This window comes from Tursiops truncatus, chromosome 5 (assembly GCF_011762595.2).
Source record: "Tursiops truncatus isolate mTurTru1 chromosome 5, mTurTru1.mat.Y, whole genome shotgun sequence".
NCBI classification, from domain to species: domain Eukaryota; kingdom Metazoa; phylum Chordata; class Mammalia; order Artiodactyla; family Delphinidae; genus Tursiops; species Tursiops truncatus.
In genome coordinates this window covers 93988011-94008816 of record NC_047038.1, presented here as the reverse complement: position 1 = coordinate 94008816, position 20806 = coordinate 93988011, and the positions used below count along the sequence as shown (strand labels likewise).

Below are 20806 nucleotides of genomic sequence, written 5' to 3'. Positions count from 1 at the left end.
TAATACATTCAAAGATGCTATAGGGTGGTTGTTATTAAATAATTTTACATAAAGACCTTTTTCTTAAGATAGAAAAATACACTTGTTAACATTGTGACTGAGACTTTTATCCCAAGAAGTTACTTTTAAACTTTTAATTAGAATATGACATATTCAAGGACATGCCTACTTGAGCCAAGTTATAAAACCTGTAAACCATAAAAGTGTTCATTTATTCATTCATTTGTCCATCCAACAGGTATTTGTTAAATGTCTGTTATGAGTTTGGCAACATGCTAGGTGCTGGGCATTTAACAATAATTGAAATTCAAGTTGGCCTTAAGTATATAAATGTAAAGCAATACTAAGAAAAATGCCAACAGGATTTTTTGTCAAACTAAACAAGTTTATACGAAAGTTCATATTTTAAAAATAAGCATGCAAGAATAATTACAAAAATAATAGGAGGAGCTTCAACATGGCGGAAGAGTGAGACGCAGAGATTACCTTCCTCCCCACAAATACATCAGAAATACATCTACATGTGGAACAACTATAGAACACCTACTGAACGCTGGCAGAGGACCTCAGACTTGCAAAAAGTCAACAAACTCCCCACGTACCTGGGTTGAGCAAAAGAAAAAACATAGACAAAAGAATAGGGCTAGAACTGCACTTCTGGGAGGGCGCTGTGAGGACAGAAAAGTTTCCACACACTAGGAAGCCCCTTCGCGGGCGGAGACTGCGGGTGGCGGTGGAGGGGGGAAGCTTCGGTGCCGCGGAGAAAAGCGCAGCCACGGGGGTGCAGAGGGCAAAGCGGAGAGATTCCCGCACAGAGGACCATTGCCGACCAGCACTCACCAGCCCGAGAGGCTTGTCTGCTCACCCGCCGGGACGGGTAGGGGCTGGGACCTGAGGCTCGGTCTTCGGTCGGATCTCAGGAAGAGGACTGGCGGCATGAACACAGCCTGCAGGGGTTAGTGCGCCACGGCTGGCCGGGAGGGAGTCTGGGGAAAAGTCTGGAGCTGCCGAAGAGGCAAGAGACTTTTTCTTGCCTCTTTGTATCCTTGTGCGCGAGGAGAGGGGATTAAAAGCGCTGCTTTAAGGAGCTCCAGAGACGGGCGCGAGCCGCGGCTATCAACATGGACCCCAGAGACAGGCATGAGACGCTAAGGCTGCTGCTGCCACCAAAAAGCCTGTGTGCGAGCACAGGTCACTATCCACACCTCCCTCTGGGGACCCTGTGCAGCCCGCCACTGACAGGGTCCCGGGATCCAGGGACAACTTACCCAGGAAAACACAGGGCGCGCCTCAGGCTGTTGCAACGTCATGCCGGCCTCTGCCGCCGCAGGCCCGCCCCGCACTCCATGCCCCTCCCTCCCGCCGGCCTGAGTGAGCCAGAGCCCCCGAAGCAGCGGCTCCTTTAACCCCGTCCTGTCTGAGCGAAGAACAGACGCCCTCCGGCGACCTACACGCAGAGGCGGGGCCAAATCCAAAACTGAACCCCAGGAGCTGTGCGAACAAAGAAGAAAAAGGGAAATCTCTCCCAGCAGCCTGAGGAGCAGCGGATTAAATCTCCACAATCAACTTGATATGCCCTGCATCTGTGGAATACCTCAATAGACAACGAATCGTCCCAAATTGAGGAGGTGGACTTTAGGAACAAGATAGATTATTTTTACCCCTTTTACTCTTCTTGCGAGTGTGTATGTGTATGCTTCTGTGTGTGATTTTGTCTGTATAGCTTTGCTTTTACCATTTGTCCTAGGGTTCTGTCCGTCCGTTTTTTTTGTTTGTTTGTTTGTTTCTTTTTTTTACTTTATAAAATGTTCTTTAATAATTATTTTTTATTTTAATAACTTTATTTTATTTTATCTTACTTTATTTTACTTTATCCTCTTCCTTCCTCCTGCCCTCCCTCCCTCCCTCTCTCTCTCTCTCTCTCTCTCTTTCTTTATGGCTTTCTATCTTTCTTTCTATTTTTTCTCCCTTTTATTTTGAGCCATGTGGATGACACTCTCTCAGTGCTCCAGCCAGGCATCAGGGCTGTGCTGCTGAGGTGGGAGAGCCAACTTCAGGACACTGGTCCACAAGAGACCTCCCAGCTCCACGTAATATCAAACGGCAAAAATCTCCCAGAGACCTCCATCTCAACACCACCACCCAGGTTCACTCAACGACCAGCAAGCTACAGTGCTGGACACCCTATGCCAAACAACAAACAAGACTGGAACACAGCCCTATCCATTAGCAGAGAGGTGGCCGAAAATCATAATACGGCCACAGATACCCCAAAACACACCACCAGATGTGGACCGGCCCACCAGAAAGACAAGATCCAGCCTCATCCACCAGAACACAGGCACTAGTCCCCTCCACCAGGAAGCCTACACAACCCACTAAACCAAACTTAGCCACTGGGGACAGACACCAAAAACAATGGGAACTATAAACCTGCAGCCTGCAAAAAAGAGACCCCAAACAGTAAGATAAACAAAATGAAAAGACAGAAAAACACACAGCAGATGAAGGAGCAAGGTAAAAACCCAGCAGACGTAACAAATGAAGAGGAAGTAGGCAGTCTACCTGAAAAAGAATTCAGAGTAATGATAGTAAAGATGATCCAAAATCTTGGAAATAGAATTGAGAAAATGCAAGAAACATTTAACAATGACCTAGAAGAACTAAAGATGAAACAAGCAACGATGAACAACACAATAAATGAAATTTAAAAATACTCTAGAAGGGATCAATAGCAGAATAACTGAGGCAGAAGAATGGATAAGTGACCTGGAAGATAAAATAGTGGAAATAACTACTGCAGAGCAGAATAAAGAAAAAAGAATGAAAAGAATTGAGGACAGATTCAGAGACCCCTGGGACAACATTAAACACACCAACATTCGAATTATAGGGGGTCCAGAAGAAGAAAAGAAAAAGAAAAGGACTGAGAAAATATTTGAAGAGATTATAGTTGAAAACTTCCCTAATATGGAAAAGGAAATAGTTAATCTACTCCAGGAAGCACAGAGAGTCCCATACAGGATAAATCCAAGGAGAAACACGCCAAGACACATATTAATCAAACTGTCAAAAATTAAATACAAAGAAAACACATTAAAAGCAGCAAGGGAAAAACAACAAATAACACACAAGGGAATCCCCATAAGGTTAACAGCTGATCTTGCACCAGAAACTCTGCAAGCCAGAAGGGAGTGGCAGGACATATTTAAAGTAATGAAGGAAAAAAACCTACAAAAAAGATTACTCTACCCAGCAAGGATCTCATTCAGATTTGATGGAGAAATTAAAACCTTTACAGACAAGCAAAAGCTGAGAAAGTTCAGCACCACCAAACCAGCTTTACAACAAATGCTAAAGGATCTTGTCTAGGCAAGAAACACAAGAGAACGAAAAGACCTACAATAACAAACCCAAAACAATTAAGAATTAAGAAAATGGGAATAGGAACATACATATTGATAATTACCTTAAATGTAAATGGATTAAATGCTCCTACCAAAAGACACAGATTGGCTGAATGGATACAAAAACAAGATCCGTATATATGCTGTCTACAAGAGAACCACTTCAGACCTAGGGACACATACAGACTGAAAGTGAGGGGATGGAGAAAGATATTCCATACAAATGGAAACCATAAGAAAGCTGCAGTAGCAATTCTCATGAGACCAAATAGACTTTACAAGAAAGACTATTACAAGAGACAAAGAAGGACACTACATAATGATCAAGGGATCGATCCAAGAAGAAGATATAACAATTGTAACTATTTATGCACACAACATAGGAGCACCTCAATACATAAGGCAAATACTAACAGCCATAAAAGGGGAAATCGACAATAACACACTCATAATAGGGGACTTTAAAACCCCACTTTCACCAATGGACAGATCGTCCAAAATGAAAATAAATAAGGAAACACAAGCTTTAAATGATACATTAAACAAGACGGACTTAATTGATATTTATAGGACATTCCATCCAAAAACAAAAGAATACACATTTTTCTCAAGTGCTCATGGAACACTCTCCAGGATAGCTCATATCTTGGGTCACAAATCTAGCCTTGGTAAATTTAAGAAAATTGAAATCATATCAAGTACCTTTTCTGACCACAACGCTATGAGACTAGATATCAATTACAGGAAAAGATCTGTAAAAAATACAAACACATGGAGGCTAAACAATACACTACTTAATAACGAAGTTATCACTGAAGAAATCAAAGAGGAAATCAAAAAATACCTAGAAACAAACGACAATGGAGACACGATGACACAAAACCTATAGGATGCAGCAAAAACAGTTCTAAGAGGGAAGTTTATAGCAATACAGTCCTACCTTAAGAAACAGGAAACACTTCAAAATAAACAACCTAACCTTGCACCTAAAGCAATTAGAGAGAGAAGAACCAGAAAACCCCAAACTTAGCAGAAGGAAAGAAATCATAAAGATCAGATCAGAAATAAATGAAAAGGAAATGAAGGAAACGATAGCAAAGATCACTAAAACTAAAAGCTGGTTCTTTGAGAAGATAAACAAAATTGATAAACCAGTAGTCAGACTCATCAAGAAACAAAGGGAGAAGACTCAAATCAATAGAATTAGAAATGAAAAAGTTGAAGTAACAACTGACACTGCAGAAATACAAAAGATCATGAGAGATTACTACAATCAACTCTATGCCAATAAAATGGACAACCTGGAAGAAATGGACAAATTCTTAGAAATGCACAACCTGCCGAGACTGAACCAGAAAGAAATAGAAAATATGAACAGACCAATCACAAGCACTGAAATTGAAACTGTGATTAAAACTCTTCCAACAAACAAAAGCCCAGGACCAGATGGCTTTACAGGCGAATTCTATCAAACATTTAGAGAAGAATTAACACCTATCCTTCTCAAACTCTTCCAAAATATAGCAGAGGGAGGAACACTCCCAAACTCATTCTACGAGGCCACCATCACCCTGATACCAAAATCAGACAAGGATGTCACAAAGAAAGAAAACTACAGGCTAATATCACTGATGAACATAGATGCAAAAATCCTCAACAAAATACTAGCAAACATAATCCAACAGCTCATTAAAAGGATCATACACCATGATCAAGTGGGGTTTATTCCAGGAATGCAAGGATTCTTCTATATATGCAAATCAATCAACGTGATACACCATATTAACAAATTGAAGGAGAAGAACCATATGATCATCTCAATAGATGCAGAGAAAGCTTTCGACAAAATTCAACACCCATTTATGACAAAAGCCCTGCAGAAAGTAGGCATAGAGGGAACTTTCCTCAACATAATAAAGGCCATATATGACAAACCCACAACCAACATTGTCCTCAGTGGTGAAAAACTGAAAGCATTTCCACTAAGATCAGGAACAAGACAAGGTTGCCCACTCTCACCACTCTTATGCAACATAGTTTTGGAAGTTTTAGCCACAGCAATCAGAGAAGAAAAGGAAATGAAAGGAATCCAAATTGGAAAGAAGAAGTAAAGCTGTCACTGTTTGCAGATGACATGATACTATACATAGAGAACCCTAAAGATGCTACCAGAAAACTACTAGAGCTAATCAATGAATTTGGTAAAGTAGCAGGATACAAAATTAATGCACAGAAATCTCTGGCATCCCTATACACTAATGATGAAAAATCTGAAAGTGAAATTAAGAAAACAATCCGATTTACCATTGCAACAAAAAGAATAAAACATCTAGGAATAAACCTACCTAAGGAGACAAAAGACCTGTATGCAGAAAATTATAAGTCACTGATGAAAGAAATTAAAGATGATACAAATAGATGGAGAGATATACCATATTTTTGGATTGGAAGAATCAACATTGTGAAAATGACTGTACTACCCTAAGCAATCTACAGATTCAATGCAATCCATATCAAACTACCACTGGCATTTTTCACAGAACTAGAACAAAAAATTTCGCAATTTGTATGGAAACACAAAAGACCCCGAATTGCCAAAGCAATCTTGAGAACGAAAAATGGAGCTGGAGGAATCCAGCTCCCTGACTTCAGACTATAGTACAAAGCTACAGTAATCAAGACAGTATGGTACTGGCACAAAACAAGAGAGACAGATCAATGGAACAGGATAGAAAGCCCAGAGATAAACCCATGCACATATGGTCACCTTATCTTTGATAAAGGAGGCAAGAATATACAGTGGAGAAAAGACAACCTCTTCAATAAGTGGTGCTGGGAAAACTGGACAGGTACATGTAAAAGTATGAAATTAGAACACTCCCTAACACCATACACAAAAATAAACTCAAAATGGATTAAAGACCTAAATGTAAGTCAAGAAACTATCAAACTCTTAGAGGAAAACATACACAGAACACTCTATGACATAAATCACAGCAAGATCCTTTTTGACCCACCTCCTAGAGAAATGGAAATAAAAATAAACAAATGGGACCTAATGAAACTTAAAATCTTTTGCACAGCAAAGGAAACCATAAACAAGACCAAAAGACAACCCTCAGAATGGGAGAAAATATTTACAAATGAAGCAACTGACAAAGGATTAATCTCCAAAATTTACAAGCAGCTCATGCAGCTCAATATCAAAACAACAAACAACCCAAACCAAAAATGGGCAGAAGACCTATATAGACATTTCTCCAAAGAAGATATACAGATTGCCAACAAACGTATGAAAGAATGCTCAACATCATTAGAGAAATGCAAATCAAAACTACAATGAGATATCATCTCACACTGGTCAGAATGGCCATCATGAAAAATTCTAGAAACAATAAATGCTGCAGAGGGTGTGGAGAAAAGGGAACACTCTTGCACTATTGGTGGGAATGTAAATTGATACAGCCACTAAGGAGAACAGTATGGAGGTTCCTTAAAAAACTAAAAATAGAACTACCATATGACCCAGCAATCCCACTACTGGGCATATACCCTGAGAAAACCAAAATTCAAAAAGAGTCATGTACCAAAATGTTCATTGCAGCTCTATTTACAATAGCCAGGACATGGAAGCGACCTAAGTGTCCATCAACAGATGAATGGATAAAGAAGATGTGGCACATATATACAATGGAATATTACTCAGCCATAAAAAGAAACGAAATTGAGTTATTTGTAGTGAGGTGGATGGACCTCGAGTGTGTCATACAGAGTGAAGTAAGTCAGAAAAAGAAAAACAAATACCGTATGCTAACACATATATATGGAATCTAAGGAAAAAAAAGGTCATGAAGAACCTTGGGGTAAGACGGGAATAGACACAGACCTACTAGAGCACGGACTTGAGGATATGGGGAGGGATATGGGTAAGCTGTGACAAAGTGAGAGAGTGGCATGGACATATATACACTACCAAACGTAAAATAGATAGCTAGTGGGAAGTAGCTGCATAGCACAGGGAGATCAGCTAGGTGGTTTGTGACCACCTAGAGGGGTGGGATAGGGAGGGTGGAATGGAGGGAGACGCAAGAGGGAAGAGGTATGGGAACATATGTATATGTATAACTGATTCACTTTGTTATAAAGCAGAAACTAACACACCATTGTAAAGCAATTATACTCCAATAAAGATGTTAAAAAAGAAAACAAGAGTGGTAAGGATATGGAGAAAAGGGAACCCTGGTAAACTACTGGTGGGAATGTAAATTTGTATAGCCATTTTGGAAAATAGTATGGAAGTTCCTCAAAAAATTAAAAACAGAAATACCATATGAGCCAGTAATCTCATGTCTGGTTATTTAGCAAAGGAAACAAAAACATTAACTCAAAAAGATATGTTCACTGCAGCATTATTTATAATAGCTAAGATATTGAAGCAGCCTAAGTGTCCACTGATGAATAAAGAAAATGTGATAGATAGATAGGTAGATAGATAGATAGATAGATTGATAGATAGATAATTATTTAGCCATGAACAAGAAGGAAAAAAGAAGGCAATTTGATTATATACTCAGTCTAGAGACAAAAAGAACTTCAAAGAAAATTTGAATTCTATTTAGCAAATTTGCTGTTAGTGATGGTAAACAAGTATTCTAAAACTACTTTGTTTAGAAAGTGTGTAAATAGAGTAAATAAATGTAATTTTTTGGAGCCAGTGTTCTCACTGTCAGAGAAAAGAGACACAAATAAGGAATGGGGGAAAGTAATGAATAATCTTGCTGTGTTGAACTGGAATTAGAAGTATCAATATGAGGGAGAGTGAAAGCAAGATCAGAAATCAGAATCAGAAAGAGAGAGAAATAGATTTCCTAGCTCATTCTGCACACACATACGCACACATACACACACACACACACACACACACACACGAGTCTAAAAAAAATGACATTGCAATAGCCATAAGCATACCAGTTGCTTAGATCTTTGTTTATAAATATCATTCTCTACTAAAAAGAACCAGGGATCCTTGGAATATAACATTCCAAGAATGCCGTTTTTGTTCCAAAAAGTAAGGAAGTTCTCAAAACTTACAGAAACATGAAAGAAAAGAACTTAGGAGCCAGCTTAAAGGGGCTCCCATCAACCAAATCTGGGACAACATGAGCATTAAAGTGAATAGTGATAGCAACTGATTATAACCAATTTAATTTTAAAAATCCATAAAATCATACTGTTAATTACATAAGATGATAGAAGGGAAATTCTGTGCATTAAAGTGCCAATTAATGAGTATAAAAAGATTGATATAGTTATAAAACTATTTTATGAACATCACAGTAATAACAGATACACATAAGAACCACAAATAGATGCTAAAGCCACTAAGTGAAAGCTTAATGGGGAATAGAATATCTAAAACATCTTACATTATCTCCCCACAGATAAATTGTTAACTAAAAAAGGGAAAACTATAACTACACAGTGGAGAAACTAATGAACACCACATTAACCAACCAATCAAATTAATATTGCCAATAATGGAACAAACTGACCCTACATGCCCCTAATGTGGCACACTGAGGGACACAACAGCAAATATCATAGTTCTGACAAAAATGCCTAACTAAGTCATGAGAAAACAATCCGACAAATCTTACTTGAGGAATATCCTTCGAAACAACTGGACTCCCTTCTTTAAAAAAAAAAGGTCAATGTTGTGATAAAGACTGAATCCTTAATCTATACTAGATTAAATGGTGCTGAAGGGAACTGATATCTGAATGCCATGAAGAGATCCTGAACTAGAACTGGAATCTGAAAAGTTAAGGATATTATTTAAACAGCTGGTAAAATGTGTATATGCTAGATAACAGCATTGTTTCAACATTAAATTTACTGAATTTGATCACTGCACTGTGTTTTTGTAAGAGAATTTTCTTATTCCTCAGAAGAACAGGCTGATGTTTTAAGAAATAAAGGGGAATAATGTCTGCAATGTATTTTCAAACTAATTAGCAAAGACAATAAAAACAGTAATAACAATACACACATGCACTTGTGTGTATGTGTGTATGTGTGTGTGGGGAGAGAGAGAAAGAGGGTAATAAAGCAAAGGGGGCAAAATGGTAACAATTGGTAAAGCTGGGGAAAAGTTATACTGTAGTTTGTTGTATTATACTTTCTTTTTTCAGATTTATTGAGGTATAATTGGCAAATAAAAATTGTATATATTTAAGGTACACAATATGATAATTTGATATGTGTATATATTGTGAAATGATTACCACAATCAAGCTAATTCACACATCCATCACCTCACATAGTTACTTTTTTTTTTTTTTTGGTGTGTATAGTTTCAAATTTACTGTAGGTTTGAATTTTTTTCAAAATAAGCAACTACTTCCTAAAAGTGGGCATTGTTTTCTGCCCAAAAAGTTCTCAAAAATCATTCTAATGATGGAAAGATGTTACTTTCCATCCATTTGGATTATTATCCAAATAATCATACATGAGGGATGAGAAAGACTCTGGGAAGAATAAAGATGGGGCAAGATTTTTTTTTTATTTCCCTTAATCCCCCATGAAAGTAGACACAGAAAATAGAATGGCAAAACCAAAGGCCCACAGACAACATCTATGACAAAACTAAGGGATACAGTATCCTCAAAAACTCCAAAACATGAGTAGGTATAGATGAACCACCATCACTGTACTATCAGCTACAGAACCCCTGTAATATCAAAAACTGTCTAAGGAGAAGCAGAGGAAAGGGCAATAGGGATTCTGATAGCTTTAGATGAAGAGACTCTCAAATTTTCCAACAGTAAATGCAGTGGGGCAATATGAGAACAGCAACTGAAACTGGAAGGATGTTCTATAAAATCCAACTCAAGGGTGAATGCAAGAGGACAGCAATAAGTTCTGGTGGTGCTAGAACAGTCTTGGCCCAATAAACGATCAAAATTAGCATACCAAATCTCATTATCAGGACAAAAATTCCACACCAAGTAAAACAGCTTGGAGTAGAATCTAACTGAGTAGGATACAAATAATAAGCACAAAAAATAAAAAAGGACAAGATAAAAGTGTGGGAGGAGAACAGAAGAAGCAGAATTCAGGAAGTATGGAGACATCACAGTATGAAAAAACAGAAGAGAGAGCTCTCAAGCAGTGAAGCTAGAACAGATTAAAAAGTGCATAAAATGAGCAACAGTCAAGAGTCATGTTCAGACTTCTTACAAAGTTATTTTATGGAAAAAATAATAATAAATAATCAAAATAACATCCCTACAAAAATGAAAGCTTGCCAGAAATGTATATCGACAAAAGAGATAAAAATTATAACAGAATAGAGCAAAAGGAATTAAAAGAAATGACAGACATATGCTTGAGAAACATAAATAAGAATTAGGAAGACATACAAATGGAGTGATTGAAAGAATGGAACATTTGAAAAGAGAGGTAACAGAACTTGGGAAACAATTAGAAATAAAAGGGAAAGATAGAATTTTTAGACTTTAGAACATTAGAAGACTAAATTTTAAAGAATGCAGGAGTGAATAAACATTTGACAATCACTTAGCTGAAAATGGAAAAAGGGAAATGTTAAAAATTCAAAAAGAAATAAAGAGATTAAAATGATCATGTAAAAAGACTAGATATTTAAAAAAAGGAAAAGATCCAATATATATTATTTTAGTCTCTTCCAGCTGCTATAACAAAATACCAGCAGACTGGGTGGCTTAAACAATAGGAATTTATTTCTCACAGTTCTGGAGACTAAAAATATTCATCGATAGGGAATGGAAAATTGGTCTGTGATTCATTCTAACAATGGGATACTACTCACCAGTGAAAATGAGTGAACTACAGCTATTCATATTTACATGAATAAATCTCACAAAAACAATAATGATAAATGAAACATTTTGCAGAACACATACAATAATGGTAGTATTCATATCAGGTTTTAAATCATGCGAATAATATGATATGGATAAATATATTTGTAGTAAAATACGACAAACTGCATGGAAATAAACTTAAATTCAGAACAGTAGCCACCTTTGGGATTAAGAGGAGAATACAATGGAGGAGGGATACTCAGGTATTTGTAATATTTTATTTCTTAAAGTGAATGATGAGTACAAATATATTCTCTAAATTATTACTTTGATATAAATTAAACATCTTACCATTCATTTTATTTAAGAGGGGGAGGCCAGACCATGAGTGATTTGAAATGCAGGTGTTGCATCTGATGAACAGGCCACAGGGAGCCACTTTCTGCCAAGATGTAGGAAGATTCTGCGACAGCAGTTAGCAGAGTGCCTCAGATAGAAGAAAAGCTATTATTTGAATAACTTAGCCCTCAGATGATGAGATTCTTCCTTAGGATTTGAGAAGTGAAAAAGAAGAGAAAAATCAAGACACCACATGGCCTCTGTCCTTTTACTTGGTGCCTCTGAACTCCCCTTTACACTTAGAAGGACATTCTAAGGAAAACTCAGCCGCAGGGACACTGGATAAACTTCATGTGCCGAAATCCAGCAGGACGATGTCTCATATCACTTAAGATATTGTTGCCTTGAGGGCACACTGACAAATATAAAACTTCTCTGCTCCCTCCAACCTGGCAAACCTCAAGTTTTAGACTGTGCCCTTTTTATTTTGGGTGACAAATATGTTGAGTTTTACTACTGCAGTGCATGACTTTTCCACTCTGCCAAGCACATAATATTTTTTTATTTTATATCTAACCAGTTGGCAGTGACTTCTGTTCTCAGCACGGCTGACTAAAATTAAGAGTTCATGCAGAGTGTGTCTCTCCCACCCAGACTAGCTTCTAGCATTCCTGCTGTTACTTGTGAATTCTGATCTATCGAGAAAATTGTCTGGGTCTTTGCTTTCTCCATGTCTAGAGAGTAGAGACATATACATAGTTATAATACATTTGACAACGGGTCTCTGTTGACAGTGAAAAAGTAGGTTGAAATTTTATGAGGTCTTTATAGGCTGCTTTTGAGATAAAAATATTCTCTTAGTTATTGTGAGAAGTGGAAAGTTTTTTACCTATGTTTGATTTTAAATTTTAAATAAATAATGGTAGCGCCTCTATAAATATTATAAATAATATAGAGCCTCTGTATTCTCTATTACACAAAACTACTGCTATTTCATAGCATAATTTGATGTCAGGAAAGCATCTGACCAAATATCTCATGATACATTTGTGGCCACAATAGAGATGTACACAGAGAGCTAGTGCAGCTAAGAAGATCATCCACTGGTTGAATAATAGTGACAATTAATGAAGGAATGGTACCTTGAAAGGCAGGTCGACCCTTAGTGATTGGGCTAAGCCATTACCCCACCCTGTGGCCCTGCATTGTAAAACAGTCAGCCTCTGGTAATCAGGACACTGATGGTGTATTGATTATGTTGTTCTAATAAGCACATGAAAGTAGGATGATTTTTACCACAGATGAGAAAACCAGAATCCAAAGTGCTCTGTACTGCCTGAAATGATCAGTCTCCTCTAACAAAATGAAGTTCTATTAGGGTTAAATACAAACTCATTTATCCATCAAACATGCATTTCCCACATACTTTTCACCACGCCCCCTGTGCTCATTTCAAGGGAAATCCTGATCTTCACAGCTGACATTTTCTTCCCAGTGGAAGCACATCCATTCCTGTAACATCCCTGGTCTCCCTCTTGCTACTCTCTCTCTTTTGCAGGGAAGCTAAGTTACTTACAGTCTAATGAGTTTGGAAGAAGAAATTAAACGTAAGTGGCTTAGCGCCTTCCACTCTCCTTCTTCCTGAGGGCAAGACTGGCCCAAGGAAAGCAAACACCCTTGTCTTCATCTCAACACCCTGAGTCCACAGGGGCAGGCATCCACGTGGTAAGGCCCATGGCTGGTTCATGCTGTCTCTGACAGAGTGTGTGGTCTAGTTCTGGGATGCTGTATCAAGAAGTTCATTATTGCTGCATATGTAAGCTATTCCTCCCAGCCAGCTTTTACCAGCAATAAAGCTGATATTGGTACGTATATTTCACATTGGATGTTGATAGATAGAAACATAGACACATAGATAGAAACACAGATACATAGGTAAATATTTGTATCATTGTAATATATATATTACATCCATCATGCAATTGGCTCTGAACTGGTCCTCAGGCAGGGCAAGGTGGTATTATTTATTGGACCCCTTCAGACCTCAGTGTGAGACTCTGAGATTGCAACAGGGAGAAGGGAACTCACTGTGTCATGCATGATGACTGTCTCTTTACCAAGGTCTTCTCAGTGGGTGACTGCAACTCTGATAGTAAGTGCTCCATGCATATTTCTTGCTATAGAAAGTGAAGCTTAGTCATTTAGTCATGCCCCCAAAGCCACCCAGCTAACAAGCGGTGAAGCCAGAATCAACCCCAGGTTGACCCACTGCAGAAACTCTTGTCTCCTCTGCATGAGGTTACCTCATACCTCACAAATATAACCAGTGAAGTGTCCTTGAGGAGCTCCAGCTTAGATGGAAAGGCCAGTCCTGCTCTTGGGTCCCCCAAACACCTCCTGCTTTCTACCACAACCTTGACATTTTAATCTGCCTTCCAATGGCCTGGCATTTCTGGAATATTCCTTGGAAGCATCTTGACTTCATATTTCTTCATAATCTAAATGTCTACTCCTAGCCTCATACAAGAGATATGTACTGGAACATTTTAAGGTCCTGAAAGAGAAGGCTTGCTACTTAAAAGAAAGATTTTGTAAAGCAAAGAATTCTTCAGTGGTTCAAATATTTATCCCTTATGTTTTTATAAACTTCAATGTTTCAATGGAGGATTTGTTCATTAGAACATATCAATTTTGTAACTATTTTTATCATAGAGCTATTTTTAACATTGATATGAAAAACTTAACAGCGTTATACTTCTCTCATCTTTAAAATTAGAAGGTTGGACTTGAACTAGATGTTTTAAAAGGTTGCATCCAGCATGAAAATCCTATTTATTAATTTCTGAACTCTGCAAAGCAGTTTACAGTTGTTGAAACATTTTAGAATGCATTCTCTCATTAAATCCTGACAATAAGCCTGATTAGGCAGAGAGCAGTTATTATCTCCACATTGCTGATGAGAAAACATGCTTCAACCCACTTTGCAATGTGGCTTGGATTGCAGCATAGGGGAGCCTGGAGCCCAGGATTTCTAGCTCCTAGCCCCACGTCTTTCCACCACATGGAAATGTATGTCTTGAATTCTCGGTCTATACAGAGACATAGTCCTCCTTCAGCAGTCGAGGAAATGTACCTTTACCAGTATTTAGTGCTTGCAATCAACTTAGATACTAAGATTAGACAGTCAATAGTCAGGGCTGCCAAGAGAGTTTCCTCTAGTGAAAAAGAAAAAGTGTGGCGTGCGGGGTTGGTGGGGAGAGGGGACGACTCCTTAACAGGAGGAAAAGGCTGAAAACAAAAACATGAAGCAGGATGTGGATTGATGCTCAACCTCATCAGGTCGAGGGCCCAATAATTTGCACCACCTGCCCTGATGCCCTACCCCTACCTTCCTCCTATACAGACACCTGCAGACAAGGTTCTATGTACATCTTCTCCAAAGTGCAGTCCCAAGCCATTCTGTGCAGAGGGAGGAAGGAGTGAAGAGCCTAAGAAGCCTGAGGGATGCTGGGAGAAAGTAAGAAGCACATGAGAACATCCAGGGCTCTGAGTAAGAAATACAGGGAGTAGCCTGCAAGTCAGTAGAGGTGCAATTAAAGTTTGTTTTCTATCTTTGTCCTTAAAAGCTGCTGAGTAGATACCAGGATGAATGATTGGGGGTTCAAGGCATCTTCCAGGTAAAAGGAAATATTTAAAGAGTCTCAGATTGTGATAATGGCATTGTTTCTGCATATGATAGCATTTGCTGGCCTTTTTTCTTAACTAATGCTCTAAGATAAAGTTTATCAGAAAATAAACTTATTGGACCTTCATAATGGTACTGAAACACATAGTAAAAATAAATAAATAAGAAGAGGTCAGGTTAGAGGTATATGGAAAGCAATACATGTGATCTATACCAAAAAAGCTGTACATTTTTGCAAAGACTTAAATCTAAAATTGGAATGTACATTACCATTTTCCAAATGTTTTCAATTACAGTCCCCCCAGTGATCTTGTGAAATAGCAGGTATTTGAGGAAACTTTTTAATTGAACTACATATACAACCAGAAAAGTACCTGGATCATTGGGCCATCTTGCTGCCTAAGGAATTTTCCCAAAGTAAACACAACTGTGTAAATTATGCCCAGTTCAAGAAAGAGACCATTGGCAGCATCCCAGAAACCCCACAGCAACTGAAGTCCCTCCCAACACTTCCCCACCAAAGTAACCACTGTTCTGACTCCTCACAGCGCAGCTGTGTTTTGGCACAGGTTTTCAATTTTCATCTTAAAGTTGAGGAAACTAGGATTTAGAAAGCTGCAATGGCCTTTCCACAGTCACACAATTCTTTAGCCAGCCAGATCTGTTCTCCTGATTCCCAGCCTACTGCTCTGTTTTCTATCCCATAATGCCAGATTTTCCTTCAATTTCCAGAAAAATAAGGATGATTTTTGTACCCTACTTGTTGTTCATGTCCGTTTAGTACTGAAAGGCAGCTGCAATGATTAATGTGAATATGGATGTCAAAATATGATTTGTTAGAATATTCCCGGCAGCAAACACTACTCCTGCTTGCTGCCTTTCTACCCTTTGTCATAAATGGGCTCATACTAAAAAACTAAAATTTCCTACCAATTTTTAGTCCTAATGTCACATAGCTAAATAATTACATTCATATCATCTTTGGAATGCAAAATGTTGCCAATATATTTTTCTTTTTCAAATCCTGGGGAAATAACTCAAATATTTTCTAAAGGAGAAAAACTTCCAAGCAAGTAGCTACAAGACAAACATAAAAACAGTGTAATCCTGATAACTACCAGATAGTAATAGTTAGTAGTCTCTATAAAGAAATAATTCATTTCTTTTAAAAAGTTAATGCAATTAAAATTTTAACCTCCATTTTTCTCTGATGAGCTGACATTTAAATGAATTGATCTCACTCTCCAATTTTCCTTCAAACGTGAGGAAAAAGAATTTGTAATAACAGTGATGACTTTTCAAAGTTATCACCTTACAACTTCCAAATACTATAGATAGAGTATGCTTGGTGCAAAAACTACTTTGAAGAACCAAAATAGTTTGTTTAATGTAGAGCAATTCTGAAACTAACCTCAGAATTTAGTCAACCGATCAGAATTCATAAGCCATTTATATATGTATTTTTTATATAGCAGTGTCTTATTAGTTATCTATTTTATACATATTAGTGTATACATGTCAATCTCAATCTCCCAATTCATCCCACCAACACCACCACCCCTTCTTTCCCCACTCGGTGTCCATACGTTTGTTCTCTAAAGCCATAGTTTTTTAAAAAGGGAAATGATGGCTGTCCTGCTAACACACTTCACATAACCTCAGATAACGAACCTAAAATAGTGGAAGACTATTAAGATTATGCAGAAAAAAAAAATTTCATCCCTAAAAGAGTGAGTAAGCAAAAGGCTTCACTTCCTTTTTAATATCAGCATCAGAAACCAACTGGAAAACAGAAAAAGTAAAAACAACTTCTGAATGAGGTAACATAGAAACACCATTCTTACTACTGCACTGGATTATTCAAAAATATAATGAAATTCCAAGAAACATCAGATGCTGGAGGTACACGAAGATAATTTTGTTTTTATAACCAATTTCAGGCAGATAAATACTAGAATCCTTTCCAATTTCTCCCCTATGAAACTGAAGTGTCACCAAGATTTACAGCCCCTCAAGTTCCCTTTTCAGAGGAACATTCATTAACATAAACAGATAATCCTAGATAAAAATTTCCATTAGACAAAGGTGAAATGGATCAATTTTCTCTGCCAAGACAAATCTTAAATCTTGAACAGATAGGGTCATTATTACACCAGCCCCATTTCAGAAATAATGTATTTTTAAAAAATCAGCCGATAGCAGCCATTTTCAGCTTTCCAATTATCTTTAAGAAAAGCTTATTCTGTGGACAATAAAGCACATTACTGCACAATATGATACAGTCCATAAAGATCACAATGTTTTATGAAAGGTTAAAGAAAGCTCAGCACATTTAGGGGAATGTCATAACCCGCAAAGTCTTTCAAGATTCAGCTGCAGCCGTGGGCATGCTGTTCAAATATTGTGCTAGGCAATGCAGTATTCCTTTTTCAGTATCAAAACTGAAAAAGAAAGCATACGTCAGGATGATTCTACTGTGAAACCTGGGATCCCTACAGATAAGATGAGAGAGGCATTCAAATCACAAGAAATAAGACTCCTCATTTTTGAAGCAATTGGATTTAGTCATAGGAGAGTTACTTCCTGACAAGAAGGCAACTCTATTTTCTTGGTACCCAGTGCTCATTTTCTTGTTTTTTTTCTTCAAGCAAGTTTCTCATGCTGTTTCATTAATATTAATAAACACTATAGAGATTAAGAAAAAGGTCTCTGATTTTTTTCCCATTCTTTATAAAATGCCGCAACACTTTTAAATGACTAAGGAGTAAGGGAGGTGTGCAGCGATAATCACTGTTATAATTAAGTAAAAGTAGTCAAAAATTCTTGGATGCCTGATCAAAGATGGTTTCGGTATAAGAGTATGGAGATTTGGAGATCAATCCATATTTTCTTCTGTACTAACCAACAAGCGAAACAGTTTCACAGGCTAACGCTCCCTTACTAAACTAAGAGAGGAAGAACTCACTCTACAGCTTTCGACAAAACTCAACACCCATTTATGATAAAAACTCTCCAGAAAGTAGGCATAGAGGGAACCTACCTCAACATAATAAGGGCAGTATATGACAAACCCACAGCCAACATCGTTCTCAATGGTGAAAAACTGAAAGCATTTCCTCTAAGATCAGGAACAAGACAAGGTTGCCTACTCTCACCACTATTATTCAACATAGTTTTGGAAGTTTTAGCTATGGCAATCAGAAAAGAAAAAGAAATAAAACAAATCAGAAAAGAAGTAAAACTGTCACTTTGTGCAGATGACATGGTATTATATACAGAGAATCCTAAAGATGCTCCCAGAAAACTACTAGAGCTAATCAATGAATTTGGTAAAGTAGCAGGATACAAATTAATGCACAGAAATCTTTTGCATTCCTATACACTAACAATGAAAAATCTGAAAGAGAAATTAAAGAAATACTCCCATTTACCATTGTAACAAAAAGAATAAATACCTAGGAGTAAACCTACCTAAGGAGACAAAAGACCTGTATGCAGAAAAACTATAAGACACTGATGAAAGAAATTAAGACGATACAAACAGATGGAGAGATATACCATGTTCCTGGATTGGAAGAATCAACATTGTGAAAATGACTGTACTACCCAAAGCAATTGACACATTTGATGCAATCCCTATCAAACTACCAATGGCATTTTCACAGAACTAGAACAAAAATTTTACAATTTCTATGGAAACACAAAAGACCCCAAATAGCCAAAGCAATCCTGAGAAAGAAAAACAGAGCTGGAGGAATCAGGTTCCCAGACTTCAGACTATACTACAAAGCTACAGTCATCAAGACAGTATAGTATTGGCACAAAAAGAGAAATATAGATCAATGGAACAGGATACAAAGCCCAGAGATAAACCCACACACATATGGTCACCTTATCTTTGATAAAGGAGACAAGAATATACAATGGAGAAAAGACACCCTCTTCAATAAGTGGTGCTGGGAAAACTGGACAGCTCCATGTAAAAGAATGAAATTAGAACACTTCCTAACACCATACACAAAAATAAACTCAAAATGGATTAAAGACCTAAATGTAAGGCCAGACATTATAAAACTCTTAGAGGAAAACATAGGCAGAACAGTCTATGACATAAAGCACAGCAAGATCCTTTTTGACCCACCTCCTAGAGAAATGGAAATAAAAACAAAAATAACCAAATGGTACCTAATGAAACTTAAAGGCTTTTGCACAGGAAAGGAAACCATAAACAAGACCAAAAGACAATCCTCAGAATGGGAGAAAATATTTGCAAATGAAGCAACTGAGAAAGGATTAATCTCCAAAATTTACAAGCAGCTCATGCAGCTCAATATCACAAAAACATACAATCCAGTCCAAAAATGGGCAGAAGACCTAAACAGACATTTCACCAAAGAAGACATACAGATGGCCAACAAACACATGAAAAGATGCTCAACATTACTAATCATTAGAGAAATGCAAATCAAAACCACAATGAGGTATCACCTCACACTGGTCAGAATGGCCATCCTCAAAAAATCTACAAACAATAAATGCTGGAGAGGGTGTGGAGAAAAGGGAACCCTCTTGCACTGTCAGTGGGAATGTAAGTTGATACAGCCACTATGGAGAACAGTATGGAGGTTCCTTAAAAAACTAAAAATAGAACTACCATATGACCCAGCAATCCCACTACTGGGCATATAGTCTGAGAAAACCATAATTCAAAAAGGGACATGTACCACAATGTTTTTTGCAGCACTATTTACAATAGCCAGGACATGGAAGCAACCTAAGTGTCCATCGACAGATGAATGGATAAAGAAGATGTGGTACATATATACAATGGAATATTACGCAGCCATAAAAAGAAATGAAATAAAGTTATTTGTAGTGAGGTGGATGGACCTAGAGTCTGTCATACAGAGTGAAGTAAGCCAGAAAGAGAAAAACAAATACCATATGCTAACATATATATATGGAATCTAAAAAAAAGAAATGGTTCTGATGAACCTAGGAGCAGGACAGGAATAAAGACACAGATGTAGAGAATGGACTTGAGGACACAGGGAGGGGGAAGGGTAAGGTGGGACGAAGTGAGAGAGTAGCATGGACATATATACACTACCAAATGTAAAACAGATAGCTAGTGGGAAACAGCCGCATAGCACAGAGAGATCAGCTGGGTGCTTTGTGACCACCTAGAGGGGTGGGATAGGGAGGGTGGGAGGGAGATGCAAGAGGGAGGAGATATGGGGATATACGTCTATGTATAGCTGATTCACTTTGTTATACAGCAGAAACTAACACAACATTGTAAAGCAATTATACTCCAATAAAGATGTTAAAAAAAAAAAGAACTCACTCTACAGAGAGAACTGATCACCTATTATAGGCAAGGTTACAAGAGGGAAAGGGCATAAAGGAGACTCAGTCTCAAACACTCAAGAAGTTTATGCATATCATGGGGGTGGGGGTTGGACCACTTAAAGGAATGTTATATTTAGCTCAAAATTAGAATGTAGAACAAGATGGAAAATGATACAGTC

At 37.7% G+C, this 20806-nt stretch overlaps 1 long non-coding RNA gene across 1 annotated transcript in view; it reads right to left on the bottom strand.

Annotated features, from left to right (window-relative positions):
* The window catches only part of LOC141278704 (uncharacterized), a 275581-nt gene that overhangs the window by 230752 nt on the left and 24023 nt on the right, over positions 1 to 20806 (bottom strand). The window lies entirely within an intron of this gene.